This window comes from Dermacentor variabilis, chromosome 10 (assembly GCF_050947875.1).
Source record: "Dermacentor variabilis isolate Ectoservices chromosome 10, ASM5094787v1, whole genome shotgun sequence".
Classification (NCBI taxonomy): Eukaryota; Metazoa; Arthropoda; class Arachnida; order Ixodida; family Ixodidae; genus Dermacentor; species Dermacentor variabilis.
Window position 1 is genome coordinate 7,962,193 of NC_134577.1, and position 22,652 is coordinate 7,984,844.

Consider the following 22,652-nt stretch of genomic DNA (forward strand, 5'->3'; position numbering starts at 1 on the left):
ACAATCGCCCCTTTACAGAGGGAAAAGCTCTAGAACACTGGTCCATACGGGCTTCGGCACTCAAGGCATTAAGGGCTTTGCTGAACTTTTTAAGGACATGCGAATTGTGCGACTGCCTTTGAATGTTGTAGCGCGTAGTATCGCGTTACTGTGTGAATTTTCTGGTTTCCATTTTTCCCCCTTCTTTTTCTTTCTCCTTTTATTCCCTTTACCCCTTTCCCCAGCACAGGGTAGCCAGCCGGTACTTACACTGGCTAACCTCCCTGTCTTTCCTCCCATTTGTCTCCTGCTCCTCCTTGTTGAAACGGGGATTTAAAGAAATAAAAACTCTCCTGGAAATAAAGATGAAGTACATTTGGAACTGTCCACTGTTGATGCCAAGTTTCGAATTGGCGTGTTTTCCAGAAAATCCAGCTGTAGCGAAGATACGTGCTGGTATGCGTGGGTTGACGGTTGCCATTCCTATGGTCTATATTTCAGCCACCTTTCTCACCCTTATTCACTCCTTTTCTTCTCGCGTGCCTTTGTTTCGTGTTTGCGAAAGCGCATGCCTATATCGTTTCGTGCGTCCGACCGCCTATACATCCTCGTTAAAAGCGTGCAGTGCTTTACCACCATCCTTACACGAGAGTATGCGTAGTGGCGTATTGTGTCTCTCTACGCCGCAGAAATGCTGCTGACATGCAGTCTATTGTTGAAAAGTGCTAACACAGGACATTCGCGGGCAAAAATTTTTAGACATACTGTTGTTATTCTTTGTTGACTTTTTGGTGTCTTCAGTAGAATGTTTGTAAAGATGCAGTTAAATTGCATGCATTATTATTGTAAGCGCTGCGGTACGTACGGAGCGAGATATAGGGTTGTAGCTTCATGTGCTTTAATCTGCAGCCCGGTGGTATCCACAGTACTGTACTTAACAGCCGATGGGTCTATCTAAAGCGATTCCTTTAAATTATATGTGCAACTGTGTTTTGCTCGTCTGTTATGGTTACGATTTTGCCTGTGGCGTGATGTTCAACTTGTGCTTGTTTGTCTAGCGAATCTCGTCGGTGGAGTAGCTATGTTTCTGCCACATTTCATACTAACGAAGCCTTTCAACGAAGCTCTAAGTCCCGCTATTTTTCAATTCGTAAGAGGAGCTTTCTGTGCGGTATTATCTCCGTCTACAAGAACGGACACAAGGGCAAAGCTGCAGGTTATCCCAGCATTCATATGGCTTATACAATGGCATGGAAGGGCTAAATTTATCTAATTTGTCGTCTCTGGTGACATTTTCTCCAGCGAAGCTTTGACATGACGACAGTGTGGAAACCCGGTGGTCACGTTGTAACGCTGCCGAACAATTCTGGTAAGTGGGTACGTGGCTTAGAAAGTCGCGCATGCGCAGCACGGGCATTCGGCGAGCCCCTAAGTGAATGTTTCATTCGCGCTCTGGTGATCTTTGCAGCTGTCCCTGTACGTTTCGCGGTACTGCACGTATTCATTGTGACAGCGCATAGCAGGTTGAGCTCTGCATACCTTGCTCGCCGTTTTTAATTGCCCCTTCTTTGCGGCACGAATTCCTTTCCGCTTCGAGATCGTCTCCGCATGAGGCCCTAGCATTCCACTGTACAAGAAGTAATGTTGGGAGTAGGAAAAAAAAAAAAAAAGCAACACGAAAGTTCACCTTCACCCTTCGTTTTCTTCCCTACTTTTCAAACGTGGTGCTTTGAAACAATCCGTGCTGCAACTTCAAAGCTCGTGAAAAAGTTCCGCCAGATGCGAGATCTAATTTAATCTCTTGGTAGCACCGCCGCTTCTTCTTTCTTTTTGGGGAGCTGTCTACGCGTGTATGCAGCAAGAATCTCTTGCTCTCGGAATTTCTCCTGAAAGAACAGTTCAGGCCGAGTGCAATAGTAGCCACAACAGTTTTTTTTCTGTTTTTCTTGCGTCGTGCATCTGTAATTTCCAAACTTGTCCCGCCCCCTGTGCCGTACACGTGCCGTTGTTGCACTAACTAGCCAAGTGATTTCTTGCAGACTCTTCAACAAAATATTTTAACGTTTGGCCAGTGGCTTCTGAGCATTGCCGACGTTTCAGCTTTGGGAGTTACTTGATGGATAAAAACGGCGGCTCGTTTTTTGATGGGTAACGCTCGCCTTTCATTTTAAGCAGCAAGGTTATTTCAGTTCGAACTGTCAGTTTTGTGTCATTCCATGTCAAGGTCGAGGAAATTAAGTACTTTTTATGTGCGTTTCGACGTTTCTTTCTTGCTGTTTGTACGCACGAATCGCTATTCTTTCTTTAGATTTATTCCGAGCACCTCGTTTCTCCCATCTACGTAATTCACACCTAATGTTCCGTTAGGCTTGAAACATCGTAGTTTGTCGGCACCTGAAACACTCTCAAAAACATGCGTAATTGTAGGGCACGTGTATTCTCCAGCTCTCACGTTCCACTTATATTGACGCATAGTAGGTAGCTACCTCTTACCGACCTTCCAACGCGGTTTTTGTTTTATCCACCTTTATAATACGATTGCGCCCTGGCGTGCGTCCTTTCCTGCCGTGCCTGACCGCGCAGCTATAAACAACGAACATGTTTTTGCGCAGTAGTTTCCAGCGCACAGTATAACGTTGTACGCGGGAGACGTAGTACCAAGGCAGCAAAGCCGGGGAGAGCTGAGGGAGACAACGACGGAAAGAAAAGCTTGCCTGCAAGGCGGCGGTAATGAATGATGCAGCCTTGCAGCCAGATTCCGGAAACGAGACCACCGTTCTCGGAATCTCCGCAAAACGTGGGCGAGGAGGGGGAGAGGTGGCCGGTCGTGAAGAGGAGGGGGCGTGCGAAGGTCTTTGATGCCTGGCCCCGAATTGGCCGCCCAAGTATCGCCGCGCCGTCGTTTCCCGATCGTCATCCGCGCGTGCTTACAGCAGCCTCCGTGGCTCAGAAAGAATGCGGCATCCAGGAATCAGCCAATGGTCCTCCGCACGTTGTCGTCGTCGTCTTGTGTGGCTACAAAGGCAGCGCTGTAGCCTTCGCGTGCCTCGCTTCGCGCCGTCCTTTCGACGAGACAGGGGCACGAACTGCCTGGCCACCATCGCAACAACAAAGAGTGCGGCAAAACAATGGGCGCCGTCTTTCGCGTGGCCGTGCCAGAGAAAAATGAAAGGAATGAAGACGACCGCTTCCCCTATCGCCAGTGGAGCCTGCTTTCTGCCTTTCTCTTTTTCTCTTCCTATCGCGTTTGACCTTCCTTTCTCCTTTGAACCCTTTCTGCCCCGGAAGGCTAGATTAAAAGGGGCACGCTCGTTCGACTTTATCGCTTTTGGCTGCTGCTCTAAGGCCGTGCTGGGATGGCCCGTTCTGCCCCGTGTGCGCGTGTTGTTGCGTGGCTGACAGCGATTTCGTAACCCTCTCGCGATAAAAATAATTGAAACTCGAGCGCGCGGGAGGCGGCGGGCGCGCCGTCCCAAGTTCGCGAGGCCGCCGTTGGCCGCAGACCGGCTTGGTGATGTGCGCACGATGTCACGCAAATCCGCTTATCGTGGTCGCTTTCTCCGCTCGGTGCCTGTTTTTTGATCCACGAGCGCCAATTAACTGCCGTCACTGGCGACAGAAGGGGGTGATTTCTCGCCTCACGACAGTAACAGATCACATGGGATTTCAACATTTTTCCTCGCTCTCGCAGCCCCTATACCTGCAATAGCAGATGTTATAAAGTTGTGATATCTGTAGCCGTTTACATAAACCATAAGTAATGTAGCGTTTTGTAGTTAATACATACAATGTAAGAATAAGAAAGAAAGAAGAGGGGGGATTCTCTGCTTCTTTTGCATGAAGTCTGTGTTTGTCAAAGCAATATCGGTGGTCGTGGCGATGGCGCAGTTTCAAATCAGGGTAAAACTTAGTTTAGGCGGGAGGCCTAAATTTACTACTTTTATTGGCTCTGATCAGTTCACTAGCTGCTTTATGTAGTGCTTCGATCAGTGGGGTTGGTAATTGGGTAGCTTTTATTCCAAAGCACTCAAAGGAACAAGGTTTACAATATTGGCCGGTTCTTGGGTAGCACTTTCCGGAACATAGCAGCGACCGGGATGTCATGGCTGAACATTGCCGTAAACCCGCCTAGGTGTCAGGGTGCCTGTGGCGTTCTGCTATTGTTTAAAAACCGATTTAGCGGGCCAACTTTACTGGCTTCCTTGTTCCTTTGTCGCTTGACGTGGACATTTCCTTAATTTCACCAACTTACGGGGCCCTGACTTGCGACTCCCGCACTGTCCGGTCATGAAACGACTTGAGTGTCCCGCCTGTGGTTGGGCATTGAATTCGCGATCGCTCACTCATTCTTCATCGGAATGACCAGCGGTACCATATGCTGCTCTTCCGGTTGGGATGAAACTGTAGAGCACATTCTGTGGAATTGCCAATCGTTCAGCTCTCAATGACATGCTGTACGTGCTAGTCTCGGCTGCATAGGTGACAGATCGTTCTTGGAAGCAAAGATTTCTGGGCCGTAGCCGAAAAAGTCTAGTATGCGCAGCACCACGAAAGCGCTAATACGTTTCTTCAAGGAAATTGGGCTTGACGAGCACCTGTAAATATACGTGATATTCATCTTTAACATTCATCTGCTGGCTCGTGCACACTGACCGTCCTTTTTCTTTATCCTTCTTTCTCTCTCCCCATGTCTAGGGTTACCAAGTGGGCGCGAGATTTTTGCTTCTCTCTCTCTCTCTCTCTCTCTCTCTCTCTCTCTCTCTCTCTTTCTGCTTCAGAGAACAAATTTTCTGGTTCGGATGGTGACTGTGGTGGCTAGATTCTGATCGGAGTGGAATGCAAAAAAGCGCATGTACCGTGCTTCCAGTGCACATTTGTTGGCCAAGAATACCCCGAAGCCCTCTATTGCCCTTGTTCCATGACATCTATGTTGTGTTGCTCTGAGATGTTATATCTGATCGATCAGTGAATATTGCATAACGACTATTACTCAGTAGCAACAGGATGTCATGGTACTTACGATTCGCAACGTTGGCATAGTTTCTCGCCTCTTACCCTGAAGCGATACACTGTTGTGTACTCACCGCTTCATTATTCCTCGCCGAGACAGAAGTTTTTCGGGCGCGTGAATTCGACGTCCGCCGCAGCTGTTGTACGTTTAGACTGGACTACAAACAAAAAAGAAGTAAAAATGATTGTCCACTAAGCACTGCTCTGGGTTCAAGTATGCAGCCTCTGCGGCAGCTTGATTAATTGGCGTCCCGGCTTCAGAGCGCGTCTACGGCCGCCCGCTTCATTTGTCTTTCCTCTTAGTGCCCTTCTTTACCATCTCTTAACAGCTCTGATAAACGACTACCTTCGCGCCTTACGAAGTTTGGGCGTCAGGTTACCGCTTTCTTCCCAACGCTTTGGCTACTGTAGCTCCTTTGTGTAACACAACGACGGGCCTTTAGTACTCATTCTTTCTGGTCGCATGTGCCTCACGGTTGACAAAATGCCGATTTTTTCCTCTCACAGGATGCAGAGCACTCCTTTAGAATACGGCAAGTTGTACTGATGGGAAATAAAACGTCACCCAGTTCGCTGAAGCAAGCTACGTTGAATAATGCTGGGATTGTAGATTGTGCAGATTATATGTGTACTGACGTGTAGTTATGCGTGCACCGCAGATGACCCGTGTGTAGCTCCACGGCCGCCCGTCTGAGACGCGATATGCCACGACTTCTCTGCGTTATGAATACAGTTTCAGGGAGCAACTTGTAAGTCAAGACAAGGCTTATTTAGCAGCCAAGAACGAACGCAACTGTTGTCTGGACATGCAGCCATCACAGCGTTGTTAAGGTTTGTTTCAATCACGCCGCGCGATCTTATGTCAGCCACCAAGTATAATTATTCTGACTGTAAAAAAATTAGCGTTTATTATGTGTGTTCCTAAAGGCATTCCTCGCCGACACGATTTTTTTTGCTGTTATTAAGTGCACTCGCACGTACGTGCAGTAAATTAGGAATGTTGTGTAGGTGGTGTAGTGTCGAGGGCTAATACTATAACTGACGCAATCAAAACACGTTAAAACAAACTGACGCTGTGGCTTGCATATTTACTCAAATTTTTGCTTTTTAGTTTTATTTGCGCTAGTTCTAACGTCTGCACAATAACGACTCGTTAGAAACACCTTGAAATCACTATCTGCTTCTCTGTGCGAATTAACTAAACTTGTTATCAGCGACATGTTTTGGCAGGAGTTTTTCACACGTTAATGTTCAAGATGCGCTATTTTGTATGTTAAAAGTTCAATGGCAAATCTTCACCGTGGCGCTCGAAATCCTGGATGGTCATCTTCTCCGTGTATTCAGTCATGATGCGGAAGAGCACGCTCTACAGGGCGGGGATCAGTGGCACTAATTTTCTTCGAATGTCTGCCGAATAACGCAAGTAATTAAGTGTAAAGGTGCACTTGTAGTTTAGCAAAACAATCTACGAAGTATTCTTGCTAAAGTGTATCGACTTCTAGCTTGCAGTCTGGGACTAAGCCGTATTTCGGCGACCGAGAGGGACCGCCAGAAAAGGAAAACTTCAGATGCATTTCAATCGTGCATCGTTATGTCATCGACACAACGCAGAGAAAGTTGTAGTGCCTCTCCAGCGCGAGCTCTTCGGACTATGATGAGACATCGCTGGCAGTCATTTAAACTATATTTGCCCCAGAACTCCGAATGTGCCTGTTACATTCTCAAGTGCTCCCCTAGTTGTACTCAACCTCATCTCTGTCAATTGCCGGAAAGTGCCGCCTTCACATGATCTAAGTTCTACGTTGTTGCAGCCTCGTGGAAGATTTCCGAACTACATTTTATAATCCAGCAGTTTACCTGTTTCATTAATTTTTTTTTTGCTGATACATGCTTTTTTGCTGACGATGCTTCAGGCTCTGGCCTGAAGGATATCACCATTGATGATCACTTTGTCATCGCCATCCTGTGAATGGTTTCCTTCTTTGGACACTAAATGCAAGTACGCGCGTCGCTGGCTGCAAGATGACCTGAAAATGCTCATGAATTGCCACAGCACACGACCCGAATCGGCATCCCATGCAATCTCGCAATATCCTCTCACCGCCAGCGCGCCCGTATCCGCTGAAAACGTGAGCGCTAAATGCGTCACGCTTCGCGTGGTGCTTGATAACAAGATGTTCTGGCCTTGCTGTAGCGTGCCACAGTGTTCGCGCGTAATAACTGTCCTTGCCAACTGCGGGACTTCATTAGTGCAAGTGCCAGTTTCGGTTTAACTTCTCCTGTATCTCTCTACGACTACCACTCGTCGCGCTGCATTCTCGCTGCAGTTGTTTCCTGGGACGTCAGTTGGCTTAGGCCTTATTTTTATTTTCGTTCTGTCTGGTTCGTTTCCTTTCCCAACTCTCGCGTCGGCGGCGGTGCTGTTTCGTCATCTCTCATTTCGTTCTGCATCTCGTTCGCATCCTCTGTGGCGCGCTCGCATTCGTTCTGTCTATCTGCGCTCATTTGGCGGCGCGCCCCTCCGATCAGCTCAGCCGTATCTCGTCGGGAGCGGGGCGTAGTATGCGCCCGTAAGATTAGGCGGGCTCCGCTGGTTGCGCCTCCTATGCCGCGCTTGCATTATGTACGGCACTGACGACGAACTTCCGGAACTCCACCGCTCGCTCCCAACTAGGGCGGTGGCTGCTTTCTTGTATTTTTTCTGCTTCTCACTTCGCCATCGCAACGCTTATGTTCTTGGATTCTGTGTACTGCTGTGCTGGTATTTATTTTTCTTCATGATTTCTCTTCTGCTTGCCCTTATTGTGTTTTTGCTTCGTTTCCAGCCAGTTCGTACGAACTCGATGTTGCGCGCGTCGCCTCTCACGCACATTCGATCCACCTTCAGCCGACTTTAAGCATCTTTCCTTCTTTATCCTTTCTTAGGCTCATTTGCATACCTCTTCCTGTTTTTTGTTAGCGTGTGTTCAGTGCTACTGCGGGAGTGCTGAGCAATCGCCGAGAGATCTTACTCTCGTTGTTTCTAGCAACTTCTATTTCCTATTTTCCCTCTGTCGTTCAGGGAAGTGCTTTGCAGCTTTCCCTTTGCGAGGCTGGGCTGCTGCGAGAAGCGTGAGTCGTAGCGCTAACTCTTCCTCGTCCTGCTATCGTGCTGCCTTATTGCCCTTGTTCCTATGATGTCTCCATGCTGTGCTTGGTTCAGAAGCATTTTGACTTCCTACGGAATGTCGTGGCACGAACTAAATGTGGTTCTTCCTTCTCTGACATTCCTCCTTTACGTGCGTGCTTCATCAGAGCTTTTTTTCTTTATATCTGTTAATTTTTTTCCTCGAGAGACATGTGACTTAGGACTTCTGGTTGTTAGGCTTTTGTTGGGTTATGACGTTCATGTAATGACTTTACTTTCTTCACATTACTCTCTCACTCTTGCACTAACGCGTCTTTTTTTCTTTTTCTAACTTTTGTTTGTTTGTTTCATTCGTTGATGAAGGTATTTAACAAGCTCTCGTGCTAGAGCCGATGGGGCGGCTTTATAATTTCCTTTCTTTTTAAATCGTAAATCTATCGACCTTGCAAATCTGTGTATGAGTGTTAATGCAAGACTTTGTATGAGCTTGAAAAGAAAAACTGTAACTAACAGGACGAGTTAACGCATGTAACTATTTAATATATTATTAATAGTGGTTGTTATTGCGCAAACGACTGATGTATCTCAGTTACTCGTTCGCCATGACTGCATTACGATACATTCATTCCTAGATGTGCGACATCCTTGTTTTGGTTAGTTACTTGTGCATATGAAAAATATGTGCAGATGCACGTAGTGCATCTGCACATATTTTTCATAACTAAACATCTTCCATGTTTAGTTTCGCTTTGAATTCACATAGATCCTTTTTTTCGGTGCTATATAAAATTAGTTCAGTGACAGGCTTATTCTTGATCATCCGTAAAGTCCGTCACGGTGTCTTGCGCCGTGTTTGGACGTGAGGTGAGGGGGAAGCCGACAGGAGGTTGCAACACCAGTACCAGCGTCTTCTTTTCGTTTCATTTTCTTTTGTATGTCAGCGTGGATCATCATTCGCGTGTTCAATTCTGCGTGACGTCATTACGTTGCAATAATTTGGTCATACGTTTTACTTATGCTGTAAATCACTCTCGTTCGCTTTCCGCGACATGCGTCTTACTTGTGTCCGTTGTGACGTCGTTTCCACCTCATATCAAAATAAGGTATTTTTAAACAAATTGATGAGCCTGATTCGTTCATTGGACTTGATTTGACTATATAGCTACGGACTTGCGACCAGTTTTCTTTCCTTTTTCTTGATACCATTATATTGCCCACCCGCTATACTCTCAGTTGAAAGCAGCAGTGTTGCAAGTAAAATTACGAACTCCGAAGTATGGCTGTATATCTACACGGTGTCGGTCTTCTAGAGTTAATTTTGGTTGTTTGTAAAGGATGTCGCGTCATTCGCAAATTAATAAAACCGATGTCCAGTTAACTTTTAATTGATCCTTGAGAAAAGGGTGCCGTGTCGTGCATAAATGGTCGCGTACGGTTCGCTCATTTTCTTGACAAAGCGCCGTTGAACACTTCTGAATTCTTTGCCTCGCCAAGCCGGCCTCGCCACGAGATTAAGCGACTCGTTTTTAGTGCGTGAGTGTATAAAACATTGCTTTCCTTCTGTCGTTCATGCTTAGTTTATCTGTCAACCGTTAAATACTCTTCCTTGTGGCATTTTTCTTCGCCGCATGTTGTGATCGTGCAGGCCGAAGCCCTTACGTTCCGACGACATCTTGCCCACACTATAGATAACGCTAACTATAACGAGGCCTGAGACGGCTGTGCACGTTCCTGCGCGTGACACCGAGAAAGCCGCGCGTGTCGTCGTTCGCTTAGTTTTTTTTTTCCCCTCTGTCTGAAGCGGCCAGTTCTTCGACCTTCCCGGGCGAGTTACGAGTGGAAGCAGTCCTCCTCCTCTCCCTTGTCTCCAACTAGCATCTCTGGCTGCTGGTGACGGTTGGTTCGCTCACTTTTTCCTCCATCGGGCGCCTGCGAACGAAGACTGCAGCTTACGGACTGCAGTGTTCCACGCGAGGAAAGATCATCGCGTGGTGGTAGTGGTGCGCATGGTAGTAAGAGACTGCGAGAGGGGGCTTGTGGAAGGCGGGGGTTGAGATGGCGGGACGGTTTTGTCGCACTGAGTCGAGAGAAGCGGACTTCCCGCCCCCGCGTCGGTCGACTGAGTTGATTGCCATAACGACCTCGCTCGGCCCGTGCTCACCCGTCGACTGAGTCCGCTCGCGTTCTCTCTTCTATATCACGTCTGTGTTTCTACAAATCTACCCTGCTGAGTCCCTCCCTTCCCAACCCCTCCTTATTGCGCATCTTCCCTCTCAGCCTCTGTTCTGGTCGTTTCGCCGAAACTCGGCTTCGCGCGCTTTTCGCGCTGTCATTTTCGGCGTTCCTTTGTCCACTTTCCATCTTCTCTCGCACCTCGCTGCCGGTGTTCTTGTTGTTTTGCGCTACTTATCGTTCAGCCGTCGGTCTTTTGAGCATTCGCTACATATTTCCCAGTTTCGGACTTTCTGTATCGTTCTTTTTATTTTATATTATCTTTAATAATATCTTACGCCTTGTGTGGCCGTACTTCATATATTCGTATCCGTTGTGTTGATGTTGGTAATGCTGCCCGATTCTCCTCTTTTTCTGTCTTTCTTTCCTTTTTTTCATCATGCTTTGCTGTCGGGCTTTCTCAGGAATGCATAATGTTCCTTCCTGTCTACGGAGTGGGATGTACCCGTCTTCAGCTCTTTTTGACCCTGGCGCTTTGTGTGGTTGTTGTTGTCGACATCAGTACAACCAGTTTATTTTTTGTGTACAACAGTATACAGCAGTCTCAAGAACAAAGCCATGTACCCTCATGGTTGCGTCTTATAGGCCTAAAAGAATCCAGCGCAACTTGGGGAGACGGCGGCCCGGTGCTGCGATGACCATTCATATACGTCAACCTATTTGTGCTGCGTATTGGCCGACACGAGTTTACAACTCAATGACCTGAAAATAATGCTGGCGGGGAGCGCGTTAGTAAACATGTGTCACTTGTGGCGTGCGCTTGCGCTGACACGTCAATTTCCTGTTGAATATTCTAACAATTTACGACCAGTAGAACTCCTTGTGGGAATTTTGCACCCAGTTGCATCTACGTTGTACTTAAGTACCGTCGTGGACGTCCTTCCGCCCGTTTGCTACTTCGTGCATCCAGACAGCTACAAGTGAAGCCTGTAGCCTAGCGCGGTTATTTCGTTACGTATTTTCTCAATGATTATTACCTCCTCTTTTGCGAGTACAGGCTGACTTCCGAGGAATTAGTATCAGATAGAAACGCTGATTGCCAAGGTGATAACATGGCGAGTGCGGTGAAAGGGTTCTGCTTCATCATTGTGTTATTCGCGTTCTCCTAAAGCTTTTCCAGCCGTCTCATCCACATTTTCCTGCTTTTTCATGGCACCACTCCAACAGGCTGTGTAAATCGTCATTAAGGTTACATACTAAGATTGTAAGACATTTATTGGAATTAATGATAGCTGTATCATCTGCATAAAGTATACATTTCGAAAAGGAGAGACAGTTAGGCAGAATATTGACGCATAATAAAAATAAAATCAGACCCAATATGGAAACCTGGGCCATGCCAATATTAGTGAACATGGTTTTAGAATGAACGCCTGGAATGGTTACTACCTGCATTCTGTCAAGTAATTTTGTAGTAACAAAAGTGCTGGGCCGGTAATTGCTAATGATTCAAGCTTACGAAATAAGATGTGATGATTTATTTTCTCAAACGCGTTGCTTAAATCTACAAATACTGAAGCTTCATAACTGCGTTCATCGATAGCGAGTTTTAGTTTTAGTTTTTAGTTTAGTTTTAATTGCCACAGCACTGAAAAGTACATTGTTGTCCAGTTGAGATAGCATTGAGATTTCGAAACGAATAAACAATGAAAGTAACTCCATGTATCAATTCTATGGACACTTCGGCAGTTTGGTGTACATACATATTTGACAAACCACCCAAACAGAGACAAGAACAATGAATGAAGGTAAGAACACACACGAACGCTTACTAAAGTACAAGTTTATTCGTGAAGACAAAGGTTTAAAACACACTGGCCAACTTCATAAAGAAAAAGCCATGCGCTAAGTGACAAGAATGAGGCTAAGAATGCTTCGCCATAAAAATTTGGAGTGTCTTCATATGCGAGTCCTAATTATTTATTTATTTATTTAATTACATTACCCCTAAGGGCCCTCACACGAGGGTATTACATAGGGGGGGGGCACAAACATGAAGTATACACAAGAAATAAAACTACATCAAATAAACATACACACAAGGAACATAAAATAAATAGATATGAACAAGGGGTATATGCACTTAGTCATGAAAACATAAGAACATTTTACATAATATGTTAATATGTGCATATAACCATAAGTAATATCTAATCTGCTACCACTAACCGTTTTCTTGCAACAAAGTTTGGAAAGATGGTAAGTTAACTTCAGTAGCTATGCGTGATGGTAGGTTATTCCAATCTATTATTGTGCTAGGAATAAATGATTTTGCGTAGAGCGATGAGCGTCACATTATGCGTTTTACTATGTTAGCGTGGTCACGGCGCGGGAAAACTGCAGGGAGTGGTGAAAAGAAGTCATCGTGAAGCGTGGAATGGTGATAAAGTTTATGAAATAAGGTTAGGCGAGCAAACTGGCGTCGACGTGATAGTGATTCCAACTCGGCATGTTGTTTTAACGATGTGACGCTGGTGAAGCGTGAATAATCGGAAAAGATGAAGCGAACAGCACGGTTTTGCAGAGATTCAATGTTGTTGATTATGTATGCTTGATCGGGATCCCATATGGCAGAAGCATATTCAATTTTTGGGCGGATCAGCGTGATATAAGCAAGTTTTTTTTAAGTGTGAAGGTGCGCGCTTGAGATTACGCTTAAGAAGACCGGATGCTTGGTTAGCTGATGCTAAGACGGTGTTAATATGGTAATGCCAAGTTAAGTCAGACCGAAGATGAAGGCCAAGATACTTGTAAGCTGGCGCAAGTTCTGCTCTAGCATTATTGAGAAAGTAGGTGGTATGAAGTCGATGGAATGGTTGGTAAATGACTTTAGCTTGGTTTTAGACGTATTTAAGGACATTAACCACGAAGAGCACCAAGCGGTCACCGCATCAAGATCAATTTGCAAGGAAAGTCGGTCAGCGTCATTACTAATATTACGACACATAACACAAGCATCTGCGAATAATCGAATTCGAGATGAGACACATTTGGGTAGATCAATAATAAAAATTAAGAAAAGTAGGGGACCGAGGACGCTTCCCTGGGGTACTCCAGATATTAAAGGAATAGAAGAAGAGTTACAGCAATTAGCACAGGTAATTTGTTGTCTGTTGGAGAGAAAAATCTTTAATCCATGCAAGAACGTTTGGGTGAATATTTAAGTGTGTTAATTTGATTAGAAGCCTGTGATGAGAAACGCGATCAAAAGCTTTAGCGAAGTCAAGAAACACTGCGTCAACTTGGAATCCTTCGTTAAATGCGGAAAATATATCGTTAGTAAATCCGGCGAGCTGAGTGTCGCATGAATAACCCCTGCGAAAACCGTGCTGGTACTTCAAGATGATATCATGGTCTTCTAGGTAGTTTATGACTTGTGTGTGTATGACGTGCTCGAGAAGTTTACATATGTTGCTAGTTAATGAGATAGGACGATAGTTAAGTGGGACAGAGCGATCGCCTGATTTAAATATTGGTATTACTTTAGCTATTCGCCAGTCATGAGGAATAATGTCAGATGATAATGATTGTAAAAACAGGGCTGATAACACTTGAAAAACGTTTAAAGAAGCGTTTTTAAGTACCTTGTTATTGAAACCAAGGTGATCAAAGCTAGTAGTAGTTTTGAGGTTATTCAACAGGGCAAGAATACCAGAATCACTGATGACAATTTCTGGCATGGAAATGTTAGGCAATGGCTCTAATATAGGCGAAGAAGTTATACCTTCATTGGTGAATACTGATGAAAATGCATCGTTCAGAAGCTGCGAACACTCAGTTTCAATGACTGGTTGTCCGTCAGCGTTAATTAGTATTATATCAGGATAGGAACTCGGATTGATAATGCGCCAGAATCTGTGAGAATTATTGGTTAACATAGTAGACAGGTCGTGAGTGAAGAAATTACGACGGGTTGTTCTAAGCAGGGACTGATACTCTTTATCACAATTTTTGTACTTGTTCCATGATGACAGGAGACGTGTGGTCATTGCTTGGCGGTACAAACGTTTTTTTCTTATTATTAAGACGACGAAGACGATGTGCGAACCAAGGTGAATTTTTATGATGTCGGATGGTGATGATTGGCACATACTTATCAACAAGGTGACACAAGGTGGTTTTGAACGACAGCCAGTTTAGTTCGATTGAGCGTGATGAATACTGAGCCAGGAAGTTTTCAGAGAAGATGGTTAGTTCCGAGTTAATCATCTCAAAATTCGCGCGATTGTAGCAATGAATTCGCTTAATGGTAGTTTTCAGTAAATGGATGCGTGATGCACTCGGTGATAATGTCGTGATCGGATAAACCATTTAAATGCAGTATATCAGAAAGAACGTCCGGGTTATTTGTTAGGACAAGATCAAGGATATTTGCCGTGGTAGCGGAGCGACGGGTAGGACTAGTAATAAGTTGAGCAAAAGAAAAATCTAAGCAGGAATGAAGAAAGGTGTGGGCTTATTTATCACTGGAATTAACACAGGGAGTGGGCCATTCAATGCTTGGAAAATTAAAATCGCCAAATACGAGGAAAATAGAGTTAGGAAAACGCACATGTAAGTCGCTGAGTATTCTTTGAAATTCACCCGAGAATCCATCAGACATATCGGGCGGCCGGTAGAAAGCACCAATAATAACATCAGTAACTCCGAATTTACACCATATCAATACACATTCGAGGAAAGTATCAATAGCGAGGGGAACAGTAGATAATTGTTTCTTTGTGGCTATAAGGACACCTCCTTTTCTATTTATTCTGTCGCACCGGAAAAAGGAAATTTCAGATTCACTCAGAAAAATGTAATCATCCGGAACGGTATCGTCCAGCCAAGTTTCAGTCAATACTAGAAGTGAAACGCACGTAGAATCTATGAGCGAAGAAAGGGCGACAGTTTTGGAAAGAACACTTCTGATGTTTGTGAACAGGAAATTGGTATTATTCTTTAAATTATAACACACATTGGGCAAAAATGACGTAGATTCTGTAGATGACTTATCAGCCGGCACATGTCATACTGTGGTGGGATGACGAACTGTCACAGCACGGTTACCCGCGACATCCCACTCATAGGTGTCATTATTGATATGCAGCTTGTCGAACGTTAGGCGCACACGGTCACCTTGTTTTTTAATTGATCGAGATAACTGCAGAAGTTTCCGGCGTTTATCACGAACGGCTTGGGAATAGTCGCGTCCTATGCTGAAACCTGTGTCCCTCAGCTTGCTGCCTTTACTTAAAATAGCCTCGAGTTCTTTATCGTTGAAGAACTTAGCTATAATGGGGCGTTTTTTCACTGTCGAAAAACGGCCCACACGGTGTGCCCTAGCAATGGAAGTTACAGTGACACCAAGCTTATCACGGCAGAACTCATGCACAAGTCGCTCTGAACTTTCCCAGCTTTCGGATTCGTTAGTATCGGTAACACCATAAAACGAAACATTTGATCTACGAGACTGGTTTTCTAGGTTATCAATTTTGTTAATGATGCTAGAAAAGCCACTATCGAGAGATTTTGGGACATGAAGAGATGGAGTAGATTCTAATTTGTTTTCCAGTTCCTGCACACGTTTGGTTAAGCTTTCGAGGTTTGTTTTGAGTTCTGCGTGCATATTTAGAACTTTCATTATTGATTCGAGAAGACTTGCGTTGCTGGCTTCAAGACGCTTTACAGCCTCGGCCACACCATCTAACTTCTCTTCTTGAGCCTTTGTCATAGGTCCGGGGTTTTCCTCAACATCCCCACTCAAAAGCAACAGTCGGAAAACATAAACAAGAGCAGTGCAAGACCGTTTGAAATGGTTGGGTGGCCACGACACCACCAGAAGACAAACATTATTGCTACGGTAACAGCAAGTTTGATAGTAACAGACCTGTAGAAAAGCAGTTGGTGAGCGCCGAATCATTGTGGCAGTGTCGTGGCCCGAAGCTTCGTCCAAATGGGCGCGCTTTTGAGGAGGCGCTGTAGCTATTGTCGTCCCATGTTGTCCGACGAGCAGCATGAAATTGTCGAGGATCGGCGGCGGGTGATGCAGCAGACTGGATATGTCGCGGCAGATGGGCGGGCTGTCAATGCAATCCACCGTACTCATGCGCTGCTCGTCGGCACGGGTATCAGTCGGCTGTACTGCAGGCAGCGACAGCAACTGTCCCAGGACCGGCAGCAGCAGCATCTGTAGAAAAGCAGTTGGTGAGCGCTGAACCATTGTGGCAGTGTCGTGGCCACAATGGTTCCTGATTGGTTGCCACAATATGCTGAACTCAAAGCTACACAACAAAAAACAACTACAAAAGTCAACGCAAATTACCCAATAAATTATTTATTGAGAAGCACTCAATGGTAATATTGTTGTGCAAGTGTTGAGCGAACTCACTCACTTTTGAAAGTTTGTCGAAAGTCCGTCGTTTCGACATTTATCCAACAATATATCAATGATAAATTTACAGTCATATTTGTACGGGTTTACCCCTCGACCTATCTTCTTATTAGTTGTATCCTCTTCCTTTCTACTTAACTCCCTATGTCTATTTCTATTCCCTCCTTCCTGAAGAGTAGGAAGGCGTTGGGCTCCTCTCAGCTGCAGTTGCCTCCCTTCCTATTTTCCGTTTTGGCCATTGTGTATGCTTGTTTTCATATCTAATCAATCAGTCAGTCAATCAGAGGTCTTCATAAACTGCTCAGGAACAACCTATATATAATAATAAGAATTATCTCTCAACAGGACCGATAAATCACTTTGGACGAGACTTAGTCTATACGGAGTGTATAATTTTGTTACCTCGGGCACTTGTTATCCGTCGTGCCTCCTCTTCCGTTCATGAAAAAGTATTTGTTACCGCAAAATTTTCATAGCATGATATTTATTGATTTATCCTCTTTTTCATTTATCTCATTTAAGACAGACGATCCAGGTGGCACATTTGGGCTTATATCAACGATTACAAAGCAACAAGCGTTCGTAACGTTGTGTAATGCTCGTTTCATGTCTTCGTAATCATTCGTGAAGAGTGAATGTACGAAGAAAGCAAATAAACACTTGACAAAATAACGAAGTGTACCCAGATGACCTTGTAACGGCGATATGGCCATATGACTGCAAGCGGAGAAGCAGCCTGCATTTCAATTTCACAAGCGTGCCGCTCTGTTTTTGCAGAGGTGGCGTTCAATCTCGTTTACGAACCGTCACCGTTCCTTTAGTTTATGGGGGACACGTTTCGGTCTTCCCTCGACGCTGCACAACCGTGCTCGAAAGCCTCTGTCGCTCCTAGCTCCCCATCGCGTGGTGCCAGCGTCTGGACGTGTCAGCGGAGTGCGGCTGCCAGCTCTCGAATGGCGCGCGAAATGTGCCGGAACTGGGAACGCTCCCGAAGCTGTGGCGGTGCAGTGGCGAATAGAGAAATGATGAAGAACCCTTAGTTGTGATCTTACAGAGAAATGCGGTGTTTTGCGCAAGTTTAGTCTGTCGTTTCTCAGAATAAATGTGAACAGATCCAGTCGCTTCTACTAGTGTATGTATATATATATATATATATATATATATATATATATATATATATATATATATATATATATATATATAATTTATTTGCAGACAAGCGCAGACATCGTAGAAAGCACATCGCTTGTTTTTGTCGCCTTCGTTAAACGCCTCGTCTGCGCTCTAAACTGGAGTCTGAACCACCGAGGTATTCGGAGCACTTTCCTGAAGTATACACTACTTTTCACATTCCGCCCCATGCAAATTGGTCGATTGGGTTTTAAGCAAGCCGCGTTTTAACAAAAGAGCTTAATTCGAAACATTACTTTATCTGAAGTTATAATTGTTCTGAGAGTGTTGCAAATATTTTCTTTCAGACTGCATTTATTCGAAGCCGCCAGCCGCCAGATATCTCTTGCCATCCTAAATTTATCGCTCTGTTTAACACCGCTTCCCGCATGGCCTTCTTTTTTTATTTCTTATTTATTTTTTTTATTTAAACGTACTGCTAGCCTCACATTTGAGGCTCTTTGAGGCATTATCCGCTGAAAAATAAATAGTAATTAATTTCTTGAATTTCCTGCAATTGAAAACTTGCTCCAATGTTTCAAAAAGAAATACTGTGGTCTTTGCATTCACTTTCCCGTGCCTAAATCAGTTTTTAAGCGTCAAATTGAGCGTATCAACATTAGTAAGTTGGGCTATGCGGGACCAAATGAAGAATTGTTACGAATGCGCAGATTTCGCGCGTGTAGATTCAGCGCCTACTTTAATAATAATAATAATAATAATAATAATAATAATAATAATAATAATAATAATAATAATAATATTAAAGTAGGCACTGAGTCTACAGTGACACTTTAGATTCTTTCTGAAAGGAGTACTGCGCTTCGCATGTTTTCGAACAAGAAAATCACGGGCGGCCCCGAGCAAAAGCTATGTCTTAACCGTGACGCTGCATATTCGGAGGTGGAAAGCTCCTTGTCAGCATTGTTTTATGTTTAAGAATTTTGGCGCCCGCAGGCGCGCTATGGTACACGTTCCTAATACGTTAATTGTGCGAAACTAAAATGAGGATGAAGAGGAAATAAAGTGAGAAGGCAAGGATGTTAACCAGGAAAGCATCTGGTTGGTACCCTACTCTGGGGGACGGGAAAGAGGGAATAGAAAGATAAGATAGAGAGGAGAGAGGGATGAAAGCCGTGGTAACCTCGAGCACCTACGCGGAGAGCCTGAGCGAATCAAAGGCGTTCACATAGGCCAGTCGCCTTTAAGATAAACAAAGTATCTTCGTGGCTTTGTGGGCCGACGAGCGATGGGGCCGGTCTCCGACGAGTAGCACCCGCACAGACAACGGCCGATCGTCCAGTCGTCGCAATGCGATAGATAATGTTTGTCTTTCCCACTGAAATCGATGACAATTGCACAATAAATGCGCGATGTTCTCTTTCGCGCCGAAGACGTCGCCTGCAGCAGTGTCGGTCATTCCAATCAAAGTAATGTACGCCTTCGTGAAAGCCACTCCCAACCACAGCTGGTGTAGAAGCGATGCCTCACGTCGGTGAGGTCCGGGTTGAGGTGGGAGTTGGAGCGAAGGGTTCAGTTCGTACAACCTGGTGAGCCTTATGTTTGGGGGGTTCCCCTCTGTTAAAGAGTGCTTGCTTGACAGGTCACGAAGCTGCCTTGCAGCGTCTGTTCTGGAAAGAGAAATGGGAATGCTCTGTTGTTCTTGATGTGACTCTTGAGCAGCTTTGTCTGCTTGATCATTTCCACTGATTCCGCAATGGCCAGGTAGCCTATGGAAAATAATTTCGTGGTCTTTCTTTTCGACGTCGTGATGAAGTTTGATGATTGCGTATGTTAGCTGTTCGTGAGCTCGACGTCTGAGAATTGACTACGTGCTGTGCAAAGCTGGTCTCGAGTCGGAAAGCACGGCCCACGTACCAGGACTCTCTGTGTCAATAAAGTGAAGTGCACTGTCCCGAGCCGGAAGTTCCGCAGCCGTGGACGTCGTGACACGGGACGTCTTGAATGACAGTGTTACTCCTCTTCTCGGTATGAACACAGCAGCCCCATAACTGGTCGATGTGGCCGATCCGTCAGTATAGATGTGTGCATATTTCTCGTCCAACAGGAGTAAGCTCAATTGGTTTAGTGCAAGCGGTGGCAGACCTGGCTTTTTCTGAAGACCTGGAATTCTGAGGTGTACTTCAGCACGGCACAAACACCATGGTGGAGACACCGAAATTCAAAAGAAACATTAGGCTCCAGGCTCGCTCCAATTCCTTTGCTGGAATATGTGTGCAATGCAGAAATATTTTCGTTATTCAATAGCCAAAGAGATTTCAGTTAAATTTAGTTCATTCAAGATAAAGCTAAGTTCTACCGACTATAAGAAGCGGACTTTTGAATTCGGGCTTCAAATGTTTAATCGAGAATTAATAAAGGAATTGGTGAATAATAAAAAAAAAACAGAAGCTTAATGTTTATAACTGTGTAACTTAGCGTAGCTAAGATTTTAGTCTAAAGCAAATAGATATGTCCTATCGTTTTACAGTTTTTGTTACAAGTTCACGCGGCGACAGTGGTATGCTTAAGCATAGGATAAAAGAGAGTGTCATCTTCGCAATAGGCAGAAGCAAAAGTGGTGATAGCATGAGCTCTCAACTGCGGTTGCTATAGCAACATTAATGGCAACTTGGAACGGAATGCAACAGCCGACATTCCGCAGGCATCAGCCGGTCCACACTTGCGAGCGGCTTACTGTATCGTCCGAGTCAATATGTATAGCATTGTTCATGCAGGAGATTACCCTCACATATCTACATTCTGTCTTTAGAAGTTCTCGCATTCAATATTTGAAATACATGGAGCCGAGGGCTGTGCAAAACAAAAGCTGTTTTCGAACTCTTGTTTCATCCAGACAGTGGCACAATGTGCTGCCTTCGTGGAACGGCATTAGCATGTCGTGATCGATCAGTCTCAGCTCGCCTGAATGGCCTCGCTGGGGACGGCATGGACGTTACGAAAACAAAAGCTAGAGCAGCTCGTCCTCGTCTTGTGCGATGACGAAATTTGCATACCGCCGATCTTCGCAATTTGTCTCGAATTTCCGAAGACCGGCTGCCATAAAAGAAAGGAAAAGGTACGGTGGTGGTCTACGTTGTATTAAGGTCAATGCATATCGTGTTGGCCGTTTTTTTTTTTTTTTTTTTGCAGCTGTTATGCTCTACCGCCCTCCTCTAAGGTTAGTGCCCGACCTTATTGGGGCGCCTTAGCTAGCTTAGGGCAGCATCCCCTACTTTCTGCACATTGTAAGACTCGCGTCGTCTAGCTGATAACGTATTCTCGAAGCTTAGGTTCAAATGCGAATGTCGTCCTCGGCAGTGTTTCATCACTTTGCGTTAGTGCAAGTCTTTTGAAACCGGGGCTCCGACACAGACAGAAGGTTCCACGCACGTGTATAGGTATCCAGTCACCGTCTTCGCAATCGTGCCTAACTATGCGGCTGAGATTGCTTATATCTCGCGCGGATAATTCTTTTTCGAGCTCATTAAAAAGGAACACGTACACTCGTTGTCAAAGGAACTCAAACTCGTATCGACGTATCCGAAGGCAGCGGCGGGCAAGAAAAAAGAAGAGAGTAGCAATAGAGAATTAGGAGTACTTCTTCTGGCGATTAATTACTTTAAAAGACCATTCCTACCGCGAGAATGAAGAAGAAAAAGAAAGCAAATGGCGCGTCTCGGAGGCAGAGGAAAACGCAGGCTCGGACAATATCGCGAGCCGTTCATTACAGGGCGATCATTATTGGCTAAATCTAGAGCGGTGCACGCCTTATGCGCCCTCTCCCGGCTCGTGAACCGACCGTGTTCGTTATCCAGGATTTAATGGTTTTCGCTGTCTCCGGCAAGTGCACCGGCCGAGTGTTTTCCCCGTTGGCGGCCGTCTTCTTGCTTGGCTTTATTGCGGACTGTATAATTGGCGTCGGCGATCTTTACAAGACTTTTATGTCGCTTCCCTGCTTCTAGTTGCTTTTTACTTTTCGTTCCTAATTTCACCTCGCGTATGCGGGCGAAACACGCTCAAGTTTCTTCTTGTTCATCCACGTGTAACCGTAGCCCTAATCATTCCAAATTTTGAAGCTACCCGCGCTTGCTGCGCTTCTAAAACAGGCACGCTAATTGGCTTTGCATATGGAGATAATCTTACTGCCACATCACCTGTGTCTGCTTGGGAAGTGATACAAGAATGCCAGCAGAGTTTCGCTGCAGAAAATACATTTGGCAGTACTTTCTAATGCATTGTTAATGTGAATTGTATATCACTTCTTCCTAAAGAATAGGCAAGCATCGAAATTCAAATCGAGATTTCGCAGCCCGTTGGCTAACAGTACGTATTAGTGTTCCTCTAGTAATTAGTAACCCTCGTGGAAGTAATACGACCTTTTTTAGACTTCACACCACTCACAAGCATTGCCGGCGCTGCAGTATCGCTACGAAAATGCTACCTCAGATGTCTTGATAAAAAGAGCTAACGGAAGCTGCGCACAGGAAGCATCGTTGCGAATACATACTGCATGTATGGTTGGTATAACTAGGCTGATGCACTGGCATTGCCCTCGTCGGCGCGCCTTTCATAAAGTGCTAACGCATAACCCCATGCTTGCTGAAATGCTGCTTATTGACGACGACGACGCCACTCTACCTGAGTTCATACCGTGCGACGTCTAGTCTCGAACCCACGTTTCGGGTTTGTGATTACAAACGCGATGCGCGCGCTCCAGGCCAGCGGTGAACGCGCTTACCGCTTGGCGTGACCACAGTA